This window comes from Strix uralensis, chromosome 10 (genome assembly GCF_047716275.1).
Source record: "Strix uralensis isolate ZFMK-TIS-50842 chromosome 10, bStrUra1, whole genome shotgun sequence".
Taxonomy (NCBI): Eukaryota; Metazoa; Chordata; class Aves; order Strigiformes; family Strigidae; genus Strix; species Strix uralensis.
Window position 1 is genome coordinate 21,354,557 of NC_133981.1, and position 15,506 is coordinate 21,370,062.

The 15,506-nt window shown below is 37.9% G+C and overlaps 1 protein-coding gene across 8 annotated transcripts in view; it reads left to right on the forward strand.

Moving 5' to 3' along the window:
• The window catches only part of ATP2B2 (ATPase plasma membrane Ca2+ transporting 2), a 432,424-nt gene that overhangs the window by 228,731 nt on the left and 188,187 nt on the right, over positions 1 to 15,506 (forward strand). The gene's annotated exons all lie outside the window — the stretch shown is intronic.

The window sequence follows — 15,506 nt, forward strand, 5'->3', positions numbered from 1 at the left end:
TCAGTCCCCTATTCGTTTTATTTATTTTGAGAGTTGAGCAGAAGTCTCTCAGCTGTCTAGAGAATATTCTGATTATTAGTCTATAGATTTTCACGCTTTCTTTTGCTGACCATGAATTATATGGTGGATTTGGTTTTTTTTTCCTTACGACGTAGAACAGTTTCAACATAAGAGGCTAAAATCGTATCGTTACAGTTTGTATGATCAGGTGGCAAATGGAAGTGCAGTTTGATATTTTCACCCCACTGCTGGCCACTAATTAGCATTGCTGGCAGAAAGGAGCAGCGGGTAGCATGGAAAGCCCCCCTTTGGTAACATCATAGATCTATGCTAAGCTAAAATTGCTGGGTAATTGCAGACAAATGGTACAGTTTGATTGAGCAATGTAAAACTAAGATGCTTATCTAACAGCTAGGTAATATTGAAAAAGGCAGTGCTGTATGGAGCTGTGGGAAGAGGCTTTTGCTGCTCCGTTTGTGCTGTGCTGCCACTTTTATGACCGTGCCATACGGTTATATGGGAAGTTAAACTACCAAAAAAGAAATGGAAAAGAGTAGTTTTGTTACTTTACCACCCTAAATAGACTCGTTGTTTATCTTGCAGAATATATACAGGGTCAACAAATTATGTATTTATAACAATATAGTTCTCAGTATACATTTACAGTTGAAAAAAGTACATAAAGAAATGTGAATTAACCTAATGCCAACACCATACAGAAGTGATGAATTAATTACCAAATTTTTTACATCAAGTGTGTGTGAAGAAAAAACCCAAAACCATCCAAACAAAAATTCCTGGTCTTAATACAACATCCAGAAAGTTGGCATAGGTTATGTAGTTTCTGCATAAATGGTGATCATATTCCAAAATGGAAGATTTCACCGAGGATGCTTGCTGTCAGTCTCTTACAAAAATACCTTTTCGACTCAATTGTCTCTGCTTATCCCCATCACCGTGGTTAAGAGATGAGGAGGGAGTTGTTCCCAAAACAGACAAGTAATTTGCTGGAAATAGATTTTAGATCAACACATTTGATTACAAGGAGAAATCAAGCTGAGCCAGTGCACTTTGTGCAACACAGGTCTATGTTCTCTGCAAGAGACATGGTTAAAATCAGCAAACAATCACGCTCTGTAGCAGCTGAGACATCCAGATGGTCTCAGTTTATCCCTCATTAAAACACATTTCAGTGTTCCAATCTTTAGATAAAGATAGGCTTGAATAGCTGTGGCAAGGCCCATATCCTAAAAGGAAGGTCACAGGCATTTAGACAGTTACAGAAAATACATCTCAAAGCAACCTGGTGCCTTGGTTGCATACCAGTTAGAGTACCAAAACTCAGCAGCTTGCAGATTGGGCAGGTCAGAGGTTACGTGGAGGAGCCCAAGGGCAGGTCCTCCCAGCACTGTTTGTGTACAGTAATCTCTTGCCTGTTTTACACTGGTGTAAGGGGACATCAAGCTGAAGTTACTGACTTGTTGCTTTTCTGCTGGTATTAGGGCTCTCCGATTTCAATGATAGCCTAGGACTTGATGTTACTGATTTAATTTCTTGCAAGTGAAAGCAGCACTGCAGTATGATGACAGAAGTGAGTCCTGCAGCACGTTTACTTTGTATTAATGGTATTCACACTAGACCCTAGAGAGTGCTTGTGAATGACTTTGTACCTTCTCCTTCTGCCATTACTTGAAGGAGGCAACAGAAGAAAAGCAGCTGGAACAATCCGGTCCATGTGTCAGATGGCCACCGAGTGCCATGATACTCATCTCTAACTTTCCATCTTTTCTCATATGCTGGGGAATTAATGAGGACCCCAGTTGTGCTGAAATTCGAGTATCTGCTGAAGGGCTTTGCTGGATAGGAGTCTCTGTATCCTGCAGCTAATTATGTCATTAATTAATCTATTATCTATTGATGACCGACAAGAGAGTTGCTGAGAATGATTCAGAACCTACATGGAAATTCTTAACGTATCTATTTCCTGTATTTTGATAACTCCTTATTACTGCTCTGTAGCCATGATAAATACTTGTATAGAGTTATAGTTAAGGTATTAGAGAAAATTCCCATTTCTTACTTGTTCTCTCGATTTTTTTCCGTATATGCAGATAACTAATGTAGTTTAAGAGATGCGGAGTGGGAAGATTAATCTCTCTTCCCCCTTGCAGCTCCTAAAGAAAGTTACAGCTTTATAGTTTCAAAAGAGAACATTTTATTTTTAAGTTGCTATTAATAGAACAGAAAATTAAAAGCTCATCATGGTTGGGATGAGATCCCGATTGAACTTGACAAGGAAGAAGATACTTAATAAAAGTACCAGGCATGATGATGGCTTTAAAATAAATCTGTGTGTTAATAGCTAAATTATGAGGCGATAATCTGATGGTCTATTTAAAAATGTGTTTGTAGGAGGATTTTTAGGATGACCCCATAGATAATGTGTGGTTGTTAGTATGTCCTGTCCTACTGCTTATATTTTTTGGCTAATTGTATGATTTTAAGGTTGGGCAGCAACATTGTACATAGCTGTGATCACTTTTTATCCATCAATTGATGTCTGCTGCTGTTTTATCAGCTTATTTTTCTGAGCCACCAGCTAGGATAATGTGCTTGAGGGAAAATTATACCCTACATCAGTGGTTTTATTACAGCATGTTGTACGTTATTGGTAATTTGAATGCACCCAGATAAAAATAGAAAGGTTAAGTAGTTTTCCAAATGTTGCCGCTGTGAAGCAGAAAGAGTAGTGTCTGTACCATATACATTTTTGAGGGAAGAGTGATTTTTCTTTTTTTCCTCCTTTGAAAACCGCTTGCTAAAATTGATGCTTTCCTGAAAGCTGAATGTAAAGAACAGTGTGCTTTTGAAATTTCTCTCCCCAAACTCTTTTTATTCTTTCTGATGAATTTTTAGGATTAATGAGCCTGGTATGTGTCAGCTTTTGTATACATATGCATGACTAGAAAGTGCCTTCCCATGAGACAGGTGTTGTGGTTTTTTTGCCAATTAGGAGGACTTGCAATCAAATGGTGATGATTGCCCTCCTCAACCATCTCCTCAGTCCGTCAACTCTAGTGCAGTGGGTTTAGTTGGCCCCTTTATTTTTCTTCTAGGTATTAAATGTTTCTGAACTTTCTCAGATGAAGGAGCAATGCCATTTTTGTGGCCGATATATTTATATGGTGTGTATGTATGATTGCTGTAAAACTGTAGTTTGTAGGTTTTTTTCCCAAAACAACTTCTTGATTCTCTGTACATGAGAATAATCTGTGCAGGGAACACCTAGCAAAAATTTTGTATTTTGATAGAGTTGACTGATACACATATACTTTTAATCCTTTGTGAATGTCCTATTTAAAATCACTGCAGAACATCACTGTATGTCTTTCAGCTAATGCCCACTGAGATTTAAAACCTCCTTTTTGGCTGCTCTCTTTCTTAAGAGTGACCTTGGCTGACAGTTTCTATTGTACAACTGAGTCCTGCAGGGATTTTTTTTTTTTTTTTTTTCTCTCTCATCCTTTCACATGGATTTACGTGGTGCTGACTTATCTCTACAGTAGCTCTGCTTCTATTTCATTGCGGTTAAGATGTTCATAGTTATAAATCACTGTGGAGAACATATGTTTATATTTGATTTTCTTATAGATCAAAAATTCCATCTCATATGAATGCTTTGCTTTCTTTTCCCCTGATTAAAGAGAATAATAATCACATGTAGTTTTCATGGCAGGCGATAGAAATAAGCCAGCTAATGACCTGCCATGCAAGCTAGGAGAGATGTAGGGGCTCTTGGCCTTGAGTTTGGTTGGGGGATGGACTGGATGACTGCTCTCTCTTAGCTCCCTTGTCTGAACTCTTGAAAACCTGGAGAGAGACTCTAACCAAATCATAGTTTCAATTGCGATGCAGTGTTCTAATTTTATATTACCTGCAAAATCTGTGCATGCTCACAGCTGATGACGTTTGCATTTGAAGCTGGAATTCAAAGCTGTCAAGGTTTAGATCTATGTTTAGTAGCAGAGATAGGTAATTTCACCTTTTTAAAGAGAGTTGTTATAAAGCTGGGCATTATGGTGTGACTATAAGACTACTTATGTGGGGTTTTTTTGGAGCACAATATAAATACATGTTTTTGAAGAAAGATAGGTTTTGTCTTGAACCATATAACTTGTTTTCCATAAGATGCAGCAAAGCTAAAGGGTTATTTTTAACTCTGGTGCTCGCATAATTATGCACTGAGAGTTCAGTGGCATAAAGGAGATTTAAACAGATGCAAAGTTTTATAGGAACTTAATTCTAATGTGTGTACTGGTGGTGTTAAAATACTAGTAGCTTCATTTTTCAGTAAATTATAACAAATTTAAAATCAATCTTTAAGAGGTTATACTTTCACATGCTGCGTTTGAATTCTGAGGCATATATGAGTATGTTTAGGCATGCTATGTAATGTACAGGCATGCAGCAGGACAGGGTTGGTTTTTATGCGTTTAGTTAACTGTTCTCGAGAGGTAGGTAGGGCAGTTATATGATTTATTTTGACATAATTCCTTACAAAATTTAGAGGGATGAACAAAACAGAAGAAAGAATGCAATGGTATTGTCAGCAGTGTAATAGGAATTGTCTTTTATTTTCTTATCAATTACTGTAAAAAATAGAGAGGAACTGCATATCTGTGGGAAATGATCAGGTAAGTCAAAGGAGGGTGAAAAACTTTAATCAGAAATTAAGAAGATAAAGAACAGACCATGTGTGGAACGGTCACGCTCTCCTCTGCAGAGGGGCGCTACTTCAGTTTGGGGTATGGGTCTACTAGAAGATGAATGGCAATTGAAGGACATCCAAAATGGGCATCTAACGTAGTGGAGATAGTACAGAGGTTGGTCCAGGTACGTAGGGAACCTCTATAGTGAGAAACACAGGATACCGCTATTTGCAACTGCGTGTGAGGAGCAGACGCCAAGAAGGCGTGGATTGTTTCATTGTCAGTGACCGATGTAACTGGGTAGGAAGCAGGATGAATTTAAGAACAATCTGCGCTTAAGAGAAAGCTTTTACAACTTGTGCAGTTTTTACAGCTCTGTATTGTACAGAAGGGAAGCAGTGCTGTCATGTTTGAGTGCTATATAGTTGGAGTAGACTGCTTGGTCTATCTGTGACTGGCACCTACTGGATTTATGTGTCCTTTTCAATGAGATGTGTTGTCCAAGAACAGCTATTTGCTTAAAAGTCCTGCCTAACAAAATATCCAGGATGGCTGATTTCCTTGTACTGTGTATAACCATTCTGTGGTTCTGTACAGTCAAAGTGGAAATGGTCTCTTGCCTTGAAATATGCAGGCAACAACAACAACAAAATCTGTCTTTGATGGCCCTTGTAGCACCAAACGCAGCTGTTAGTTATAATTTGGTCTTTTTGCTCTCATTTTAGAGAACTGCATCCCAGCTCAAGAACAAAATAGCCTGATCTTATGTAAAAGTTAGCTTTTGGCTTTTTTTTTTTTTTTTAAAGAAAAAGATACAAAAAGTTCTTTTTACTTTAGCAAAAAGAAAATTTATTTTTGTTCGGAAAAATAGGTTATGGCATGCAGTTTTTCTCTTAGTCACTACGGGAATAGCACATATGAAAAAAGTGCGTGTTCTAATTCTACTTGTATATATTTCTGTTCACTCATTAAATAACGATATATTGTATTTTTTTAACAACCAGATGATTTTCTTTCATATTTTGTGTTCTTCCTGTTTCATTATTCTGCTTGGAGTTCTTTTGTGTGGAAGCTGGAATTTCTGAATCCCATTAACAACTAATGGTGCTGCACTAAAAGCTTCAGTATTAGTTTCATGGCTTTATATCTTAATAGTATAATAAGATGCCTCTGATAGTGAAACCAAGGTGGCAGAAGATAGGACTGCAAATGCAGACTGCAGTGTAAGTTTGTTTGTGGTGGTTTGTGTTTTCTTTTTTTTTTTTTTTCCCCGGCCAGCTGTTTCTCATGGAGATCTGTATCATGTTCCAGCATTTCATCTGCTGAACAGTTGTGCCAACTGCTGCCAGACAGCGATGTCTGACTTCAGCTGCCGCTGTGTCTTCTTGTACTCCACACTGGCTGACCCTGCTGCTAGCAAAGAATTTTTTTTTCTTCAGTAACCCCTGAAAAAATATCAGAAGGGAGTACTATCCCCTGCAAAAATGGATTTCTCTGCTATCAGTTTCGAAGCCACTCCTAGGTAAAAGACATTATTGTGTGTATAAGGGTGAAATAGAGCATTTTTGGTGAAATAGAGCAATCTGATTCCATTTTGGTATGGCTCTGCCATGGCACTCCTGTTTTTTGGGTAAAGCTCTGTTAATATGCTCTTGATTTTCTTTACTTCTTTTAAAGAGTAGCATGGCCAACAGTAGTCAACCAGTCCTTTTCACTGCTAATGTTTGGTTGATTTATATGATAGATGCTGACAGAAGAACAGAGAAAATGGCACAGCAAGTCCAGGGATTTTTTTGGTGGTGTGTGGTTTTGTTTTGTTTTTTTCCCTGAATGATTTCCTTCAGGTTGTTACGTAGAATTTTGAACTTCTTTCTTAGGGATGTGAGTGTCAACACTGATCATACTATGGTAGCTTGGAATTAGATGTTAAAATAGAAAAGGTGTTTTCTATGAAAAATGTTTGGATTTAATCGTGTCTGTAAATTTTATGTGTTGCAAAGTATTTCCAGTAGGTTCTAGAAGAAACTGTGATACTTCCTAAGTAATCATCCATTCCAGGAATATTGCTATTTAAATAGGTGTTTTTAGTAAAATAGTCAACCACTGGGACTTTCACATGCTGTTTGTAATTGCTATCTTCTTTTTCTTTTTAGAAGCACAAACTTTTCCTCGGGTACAAAAACTATAGACCTGTGTACCATGTTTGCTCACATAGGTTCAATTTTTATTCTGTTTTCATCATTGCAATTTGAGCTGATGTAAAGAAGTATCAATTGACCAAGCAAGATTTGGTTTGGGCCCTTTAAACTCCAGAGTTCAGAACAGAACACAACAAAATGCATTTTGCTCCAGCTGACCAGTTACGTGTTTCCTTAGTTTTTATTCACTCTGTTATCCTATAGATCCATACTTATAAAAAACATGATACCTGTCAACTTTTTAGCAAAAGTAATCTATCAAAATTATATTTCACTTCAATGATAACTCTTCCACCGTGTTTCCTTGGAAGTATAGATGTGCTCTTCTTGCTTTCATTTAAGCAGGAAAAGGCCTCCATTCATCTCCAGCTTATTTAAAAAAAAAATAAATTTGTGGCCTCCTTTAAGTATTTGACACTACTTTTATGACAGAATTCTAACCACTACTGGGAATATTTCTGCTACTATTTAAGAACTCTCAAAACAATTAGTGGGTTAGGGAGCCCCCAAGGTAGGTGTCGGGAGGGTGGACGTGTGTTGGCAGAGGAGCAACACGATGCACTTTCAGGTGCTGATTTTCTGAAATTTACAGGCCAAAGAAGGATTGTGGGTAGAAGTGGTAGCTTATTAATTAAAAGGCTGATAGATGGTTCAGACGTAGATACAATTTTCTTCATTACTCTCAACTTTTAAGATAAAAGTCTCTGTAAAATACTGTTCAAAAATCTGAGAAAGGAAGGTAAAATGAGGTTAAGATATATGTGTAGTTATCAGGAGAAATGGCAGTTCTAACATAGTATTAAAATCTTGAATTAGTCTTAAAGTATGATAGGATTAGATAGAGAGGCCAGTTCATATTTTTATAATGAGGCAATTGGTAAGGGACTAAAAAAAAAATAAAATTAGAAACCAAATTCCGTGTCCCTTCTGAACACAAACTGAACAGAAGACCAAAAATTTTTGGTAGCGTGAGGTAGAGTAGGACTGTCAGCTCTATTTGATCAGTCTCTATCAAGCTGAGGATCCTATTTGTTGTAAGGAGCTAGATAACCTATTTCTTTTAAGTTGTTCTGAAGAATTTGCTGATTAATGAGATATAATCATATACCAGGCATATAGACTATAAAACCACAGATTTCTCAAAATCCCTTGAAATTGCATGTTTCAAGCTGATATCTTCTCGATGGTAAAGGTCACATGGTAATTCAAATTCCTGATTTAAGAAATCTGGTGATATGTAAAATGCATGAATGAAGGACAGATATAGAATGCCCTGTCTTACTGTTTATGTTTCAATAATTTGCTTTTAATGAAGCAAAGGTAAAGAAAATACCTGAATTGGAGTCTGGTGAGTTTGGGCTGCTTTTTTTGTACAGGGTTTTCATCCTTGTCCCCTGGGCTGATACTGTAATGGACTATAGCATAACATTAATTTTTGGAAAAAAAGAGGGGAGGGGGAAGCAAGCAAGCACCTCAGCCCAACTGAAGAAATTTTGAAAATTTTGTCTAATGATATCTGAATATCTGAAGTCTGAATATCCTTAGCTTTTTTTCATCTGTGTTTTCAATTAAATTGATAACATAGTTTGGAAGTTGACCTTCCTTGGAAGAACTGTGCTGTGTTAGTCTCTGTACAAAATCAGTGCAGCTATACATGAAAACATGAATTTTCTAAAGCTTATATAGGTGTAGAATGGGTCTCTGATCAGTGCCAAAAGTACAGCCACGAAGAGTTGGAATATGTGTTGTGTAGGAAGGTAGTGAATAAAATAAATCCAATAACTGCTTTGCAATGTGAAATTAGAGTCTTGGGAGAATAAATAGCTAATGAAAAATAACCTTTAATTTTATCACTGAGAGCAAAACAAAATAATAACTTCATGTTAGTACTAGCAAGAAGTGACAGAGGGTTCTTAAAACTTGTGGCTAGCAGAGACTTTACTAGAAAAATCTCTTGGCACAGGAGATCACTGTTCCGTCAGCATCTCTGCTGTGCAGAGCTCTCTACCAGTCGGAGCACGTCCTGCTGGGTAGCCCTCTGGCCGCATACAGCAGTGCCTCAGTCAGCAGGCGGAGATGGTGTTGCAGAGCAAAGCCAGGAATATTTCCTAACTCAGACAAATGCTCAGTGATGAGCAATAATAAACATGATTTGGTTTCTCATTGCAATCTGTCTACTAACAGCATTCATAGAGTGAAATTCTGGCGTCAGAGGAGGAAGGATTTCATCTGCAGGACCTGATCCAATCCCCCAGAAGTCATTGATAGAGTCATTTCATTGACTTTAATGGGACTGAATTGATTCCTTTAATAGTATTTTTGTTCCTGTCAGTAGTTCATTTGGCTTTGCTGTAACCATTTACATGAGTAATGGTGGAAAACAGACTTTATATCAAATTGTAGACTGAATAACTGCACACTGTAACAGGGTACTGGAGGTAGTTTTATTTCACTGTTGTTGCTTTAAGTTTCCCTCAGTATACCCGTACAGCATAGAAAAAAAAATTCAGCAGATGTGTGAGTGATTCTCTTTGGTAGAAGTCCTATAACTGAAATTAATGTTATTTTGTGCCCCTTTAATAAAGATTTATTTTGTGACAGTGCCTTTTTTGCCTTCCAGTATTCAGCAGTATCTTACAGAAGGCATGGAATAATTTTTATTTATCCTATCTGATACAAAAACTGGTCCAAGAAGTCCAAGCTGACTGGAGGCGTGGATTCATACTGAGAGAACTGAAACAATTGTTACTCTAGGGATTATAACAGATAGTTGCCAGTGATTTTCTTTAAAAAAAAAAAAAACCTTTTTCATTTTGTACTCTTTTAAAAATAATGCCTTAAGTTTATGGTCTTTATGTCATCGTATTATCGGGGAAATATATTTCCGTCTAAGAACAACTACTGAGTGAAACATTATAGAAGAAATTCTAATTTTCTGTAGATGTACAGATGTCTCTTCCTGAAATGAATTATGTACGAGTTAACTTAATGCAACTTGAAATTCATTCAGAAATGTAGTGATGAAGTCAGGAATATTTTCAGACAACACTTAGCTACAAAGTTCAGTTTCTCTTTCTTTATCTACTCTTGGCTTCCTGTTATTAAACAAAAATTTCACACTTGTGAAGGTGCCAACCTGCTTGCATTCAAACAGTGTTTTCCCTTAGTGCCTCTGCATCTTGTGCATTCCTGATAATTGAACTTCAAAGTCAGCATTTGTTTTAAGATGAAAGTGTGAGTTTGAGCATCTCTAGGTGTGTTTGATAATCTTCTTTGGCTGCTTGGATAGACAATCCATTTCTCGTTCTGGTCCTCAAAGATTATGTTCACAAATGGATGGACATTTTCTCTTTGACATGAAAAGAGCAAGAAAGCGCAAAATGTGATACAACAGGGCCATGCTTGATTTTTTACATGCATCTGGAGACTTATATAGAGCAGGTTATGGTTTTCTTTCTCAACTCTTCTCACCTTGCAAAGGTCTGCTGTGAGTTTTTCATCCTCTGCAATATGTTGTCAACCTGTTACTACCCACACCTCACATCAGAGTTTGAGGAGCTGTAGTCTCAAACCCTCTCAGATGATTTTGTTCAAACTCATGGAAAGATTCCCTTAAATCTTCTTCCAATCCTTTTTTATTCAGGAGTGGTATCTCTAATGCAATGAATATAGATAAATCTGATTAAATACCTACAACTCCCTAAAATGTGACACTTCCAGTGCTTTCCCCCATCCCCCCTTATTTTGGGCATTCTCTATAGGTCCCAAGGGACCAGCTGGCATTATATCTACAGCCAAATAATAATCCAAGTGGGACAGTAATGCTACATACAGTGGGAACTGCTAATTCCCTTATTTTAATTGAAGGGGAACCAGATCTGTATGCCACCTTCCCAGGTCCTCGATGAGTGACTAGTACCAGGGCTTTGCTGATCTCTCTGCCCTGGCTGTGTCTCTGCCAACCCATTAAGAAGTGATTATGTTTTCATCCTTCTTACTACTTTCTCATCAAATTTTGAGATCAGAGTTAGCATAATCTTAGATGACAGTGTAGAGAAAGCAGTCAAATTATGAATATAACCTGAATTTTTGGAGTCGTCATAAATCCATTATTTATCCAGACCTTTAAGGACTGTGAAATGCAAGTCTTGTGATTCTGATTTGGTGAAATCTGGTTTGTTACCTTGCTACTAATTTTTCTGCCAATAGAAGTCCAGATGAAATCAGATGTCAGAGTACATGGTGATGATATCAATTTAGAAATTATTCTGAGACACTGTGAAAATACTTACAAGCGTCCATGATGAGACCTTTTCTGATTAGGGAAATCAAAGAATAGTTTCCCCGGCAGGCCTGCAGTTAGTTCATCCAAATTGCTTCTGTTTTAATTGGCAGGCATTTCCTTTAAGCAGCTAGGAGATGAAAAATATTTGACTTGGGCACTACAGGAATGGAAGCCTGTTCCCCAAGACATAGCCACTCTGAAAAGAAAAAAAAACAAAAAAAAAACCAAAAAACCAAAAAAACAAACAAAAAAAAAATCTGAGTTTGTAGTATGCTTGTACAACAAAAATCCATGACATCTTTGACAAACAAAATCCCAGACCAAGGTGAAGATTTATAATCTGACTTCTAATGAGAAAAAAAAAAAAAAGGATAGTATTTTACTCAGGTTTTTTAGTATGTGAAGTCTTTTGCTACCTGAAGTGAATTTAGGTGGGTTGCTGTTCTGTCTTTTTGTTCACCACCTACTGTTGCTTCCAAGCTGTACTTTAGGAAATTTTTTACCCAAATTTCTTGTTTCTAAAGCTTGTTTCAGAAGCATTGGTAGGAATAAATAAAAAGAAATAACCTTCATTGAAAGCTACTGCGTTTGTGTGGAAGAACAATGTAACATTGTGTGTGAAATTAGTTTTTCAGTTACTGGAGTTTTATTTCTCTTTTGCTGAACATGTCTATGGAGGACTGGTTTCCCTATGTTGTTGTCATGTGGAATGGTGAGACCAAGTATCCATAACTGAGGAATGTGCTAGAATGGTGTCAAAAGCTGCACTCTCAGGATTTGGGAATGGGAGATCTTTGTGGCCTGGGAGGCATTTGGTTATAAATCAAAACTATTGAAGCACACTGTAGGTGACAGTCTTTCAGATTGAAAGAAATTGAGTGGACTTGGATTGAAGATGTTCAGGGTCCTCTGAAAAGAAAGGGAGAAGTCCTTGAGCTCCCTGGTTATTTCCCACCTCCAGTGCAATGCACCTTCTGCTGCTGAAACTTGTGGTTTGCTCAGCCTTGTTCTCTTTGACAGCTGGAGATGTAATTCCCCAGGTAGTTTAGACCATAGCAGTGGGATTCAAATGCCCTTGGATATGTTTTATGAACTAGTTACGCAGACTTGCCCTATAACCAGTGGAAGCAGGAACCCTGAGTGTGAAATCCAGTTCACCTAAGTTAGACATCAGTATTAGAAAGAGGTAGGTCTCAGTTTAGAAGTGCCTGTTTCTCTTCAGAGTGTCTGGATCTGCAACTCCTTTGAGACAAAAGAACAGCTGTATGGTAGATCAAGGTAGATCTGAATCAAATCAGTGAGGGTTTTTCAGTGATGCTGTTCCTGAATAATGTTCATTTTAATTCAAAATGTACAGGTATTGCCTGCTTTTTTAAAAATCAGGATTTCTTGGTAGTTCACCTGTATGTTATCAACATGTTGAAAATAACAATGTTTTGAGTGTGTTTTGTAAAATAATCCCTTCCCTAACCTCCTCCCCCCCGCCCCAAACAGCGAACAAAAAACCCCCCACCCAAACCTAGTACAATACTTAGGTTTCTTGTAGAGGAGACTTTAAATTTCACCCAATTCTGGTAATTTGATCTATTTTGGAGATGCAAAGCCTGTAACCCCACTGATGGGGGGATATTACCATATGCCAGTCTCAAGTTTTCTGTTTCTCAGTTTTTGTTAAAGGAATATTAACCACTGAGGAAGGGTGAGGTGGCTGTGTGTCAGTCATGCTAACCTGGTATGCACCCTGGCAAGGTTCCGGGACTTTTCAGAAAAGAGATTCAAGGATCGAATGAAGCCTGCATATCTTGTTCCATGGGATTAGAGAGATGCACTATCAGTGAATAATGTTAGTCATGCTTCGTGCTTTCTATATTTTACCATCTGCCTTTCAAAAACGTGAGATGGTGTTTCCCTGGTGTCGTAACATTAGGTGAATCATGAAGAGCGCAAACTGAGTGGTTTGTTTTTAAAGCACTGTGAAGGAAGTGTAAACTTCATATTTGGTGTTTATTGATTAATATTTAATTGAAGGTGAAATTAAGCAGGCAAATGACTCAAACATGCTAAAAAGCAACAACACTGTCTTGCTGTGACTGACAAATGACAATGAATTTCTAAGAATAGAAGCAAATATATTAATATATAGTGATGGCACAGTGAGTCAAAAAAGGTGCTTTGGTTGAGGGTGGTGGACACATCCCACAGAAAAATCATGTAGAAAACAACTTTGACACTGAGTTTAGTACTCTTTGCATCACTAGTGAAATCAGTAGACGGTTCTCCTCAGAAAATACTAATAATTGTCTTTTCACTGTGGTGTTATGGAGCAGTTTAAGAACAATTCTATTTTATTAGAGGAATGTTTAAAAAGCTCACTGGACTAGCAAAGCCCTATAAATGCTTTGTTAGGTGAATGACTTATTTTTCGTTCGTTTGTTTTTTTAACATCATGGCTGTTTAGACGCCCGGTGTTCAAGATCTTGAAGTGTACTTCTCTTAGGACTAAATTAGTTTTTGCCCACTGGAAGTAAATAGCAGTCTGTCACTTTAGGTATTCATTATTATTATTGATGCCTCATTTTTTCACAACATTTTTCTGGGTGTTCTTTTTCATGATCAGATCTGAGTCTGCTTTTTGATGTGACTGTCAGCAGCAACTTATCACAGATGAAACCAAGAAGAGACTGAAATGCCGATTTTTAGGAAAGCGCAGGCATATCGTCAGTGGAGGTTGTGGTGATTCAGTGCCTCTTGGGATGGAGTCTGTTTTACTGTGACATTTGTGTTCCTGCATTTTTTTCAAAATAATGCTACAGGCTGATCTTATTTCTATTCAGAATACTGATCCATCCTGTTTAAAAACAGATAATAGTGAGTAAGGTCTTTTCTGCATACTGTATATAGGGAATTATCTAGAAATGAACTGATACTGTGAACACTGTCCAGCACGCAAGCATGCAAAGTTGCATGTTGTTGACAGAGCAGAGTATCTCTTCCTTGGCTGTTGCTTGGCACATAAAGGCCCTTTTTAATTACTACTCCCAGTTTCTTTTTATTGCTCACTGTAAGCCCCATTTTGTGCTGAAATTTTTCTCTTCTTGTGAACTTGAAAAGCAATATGTGAAGTCAAGTTTGGCAGAAGTTCTTAGCACTAGAATATATGTCAATAGATAGGTTGGGTCGAAGAAGCGTGTATTTAGCAGTTGACTGGTATTTTAATTGCGTGCTATAATATTGTAGCGAAACTTTGGTACCTCTCCCCCCCCCCCTTTTTTTTTTTTTCCTCTCCACAGAAATCAAAGGAATGTTGAGATTTTTAACTGTAAATGAGAGGGCTGGTGAGGGTTCAGTTTGTCTAACTGAGCAAGGTATATTGGCTCCAAAGCAGATAATGTCACTTTGGCAGCGGGCAAAGAGGAATGAATGCATACGGCGGGCCTGGTCTTCCTCGCATACAGAGCAATGGCGATGCTGCTAGATCAGTGGAAATACCAAGCCTATGTGTTACGTTAACTGTACGTGGGTGGGAGATTGGAATTGTTGCACAGATATAAAACCGGGACTTGAAACAGTTCAGGATCCTCTTTATGTCCTTTACATGTGTACGGATTTCCACTGTGCCTAGAAAGTTCAAAATAATGCACTTTGACTGCGACAGGTTTGTCAGTCATTAGGCTGATGGTGTGCTCTTTTGAAGATCTTTTTTATTATGAGAAAACTATTCTGAGACGTATAGATTAGACAGTGTGCTCGCACTAGCCCGCTTGAGGCAAAAAAGAAACCTTTAATCTCTGTTAAAACTCTCTGTGCCAAATATAATAGCTGGTTTCAGCAGTATTTAAACCAACTTCATTAGAATATGGGAAGGGGAAACAGGTTTTAAAGGCTGGTTTTAGCAAGTAATCAACTGTCTCCCCAGATGGTCCAAATGTGACTTGTTCAACACTGCACATGGTAAAAAATAAAAAAAAAAAAAGCCAGCACCCCCCCTGTGTGTATTTGTGTTTGTGTGTGGGCTCCCTGCTCAGGCGTTTCTGACTGTCGAGGCGAAGCCGTGGGGGCTGGTGGCGAGGGGGCTCCCAGGCAGTGCTGAAGGCCAGCAGCCCAACAGCTGCCCTGTGCAAGGCCTAGCTCTGGCTCTTCAAACCAAGGCACTCGAGTGTTTTAGCTCTTTTCTGGAGTCTGCTTACTTTCACAGAAGGCCAAGCTGCAAGATGTAATATATTTAAATGTATTCTGAATTTGTAATGGTGGCTCTAGTTTTTCCACCGGTTTCACTGTCCTTGCACTGAAAAACAGTTTTGCTTTAACTGTTAT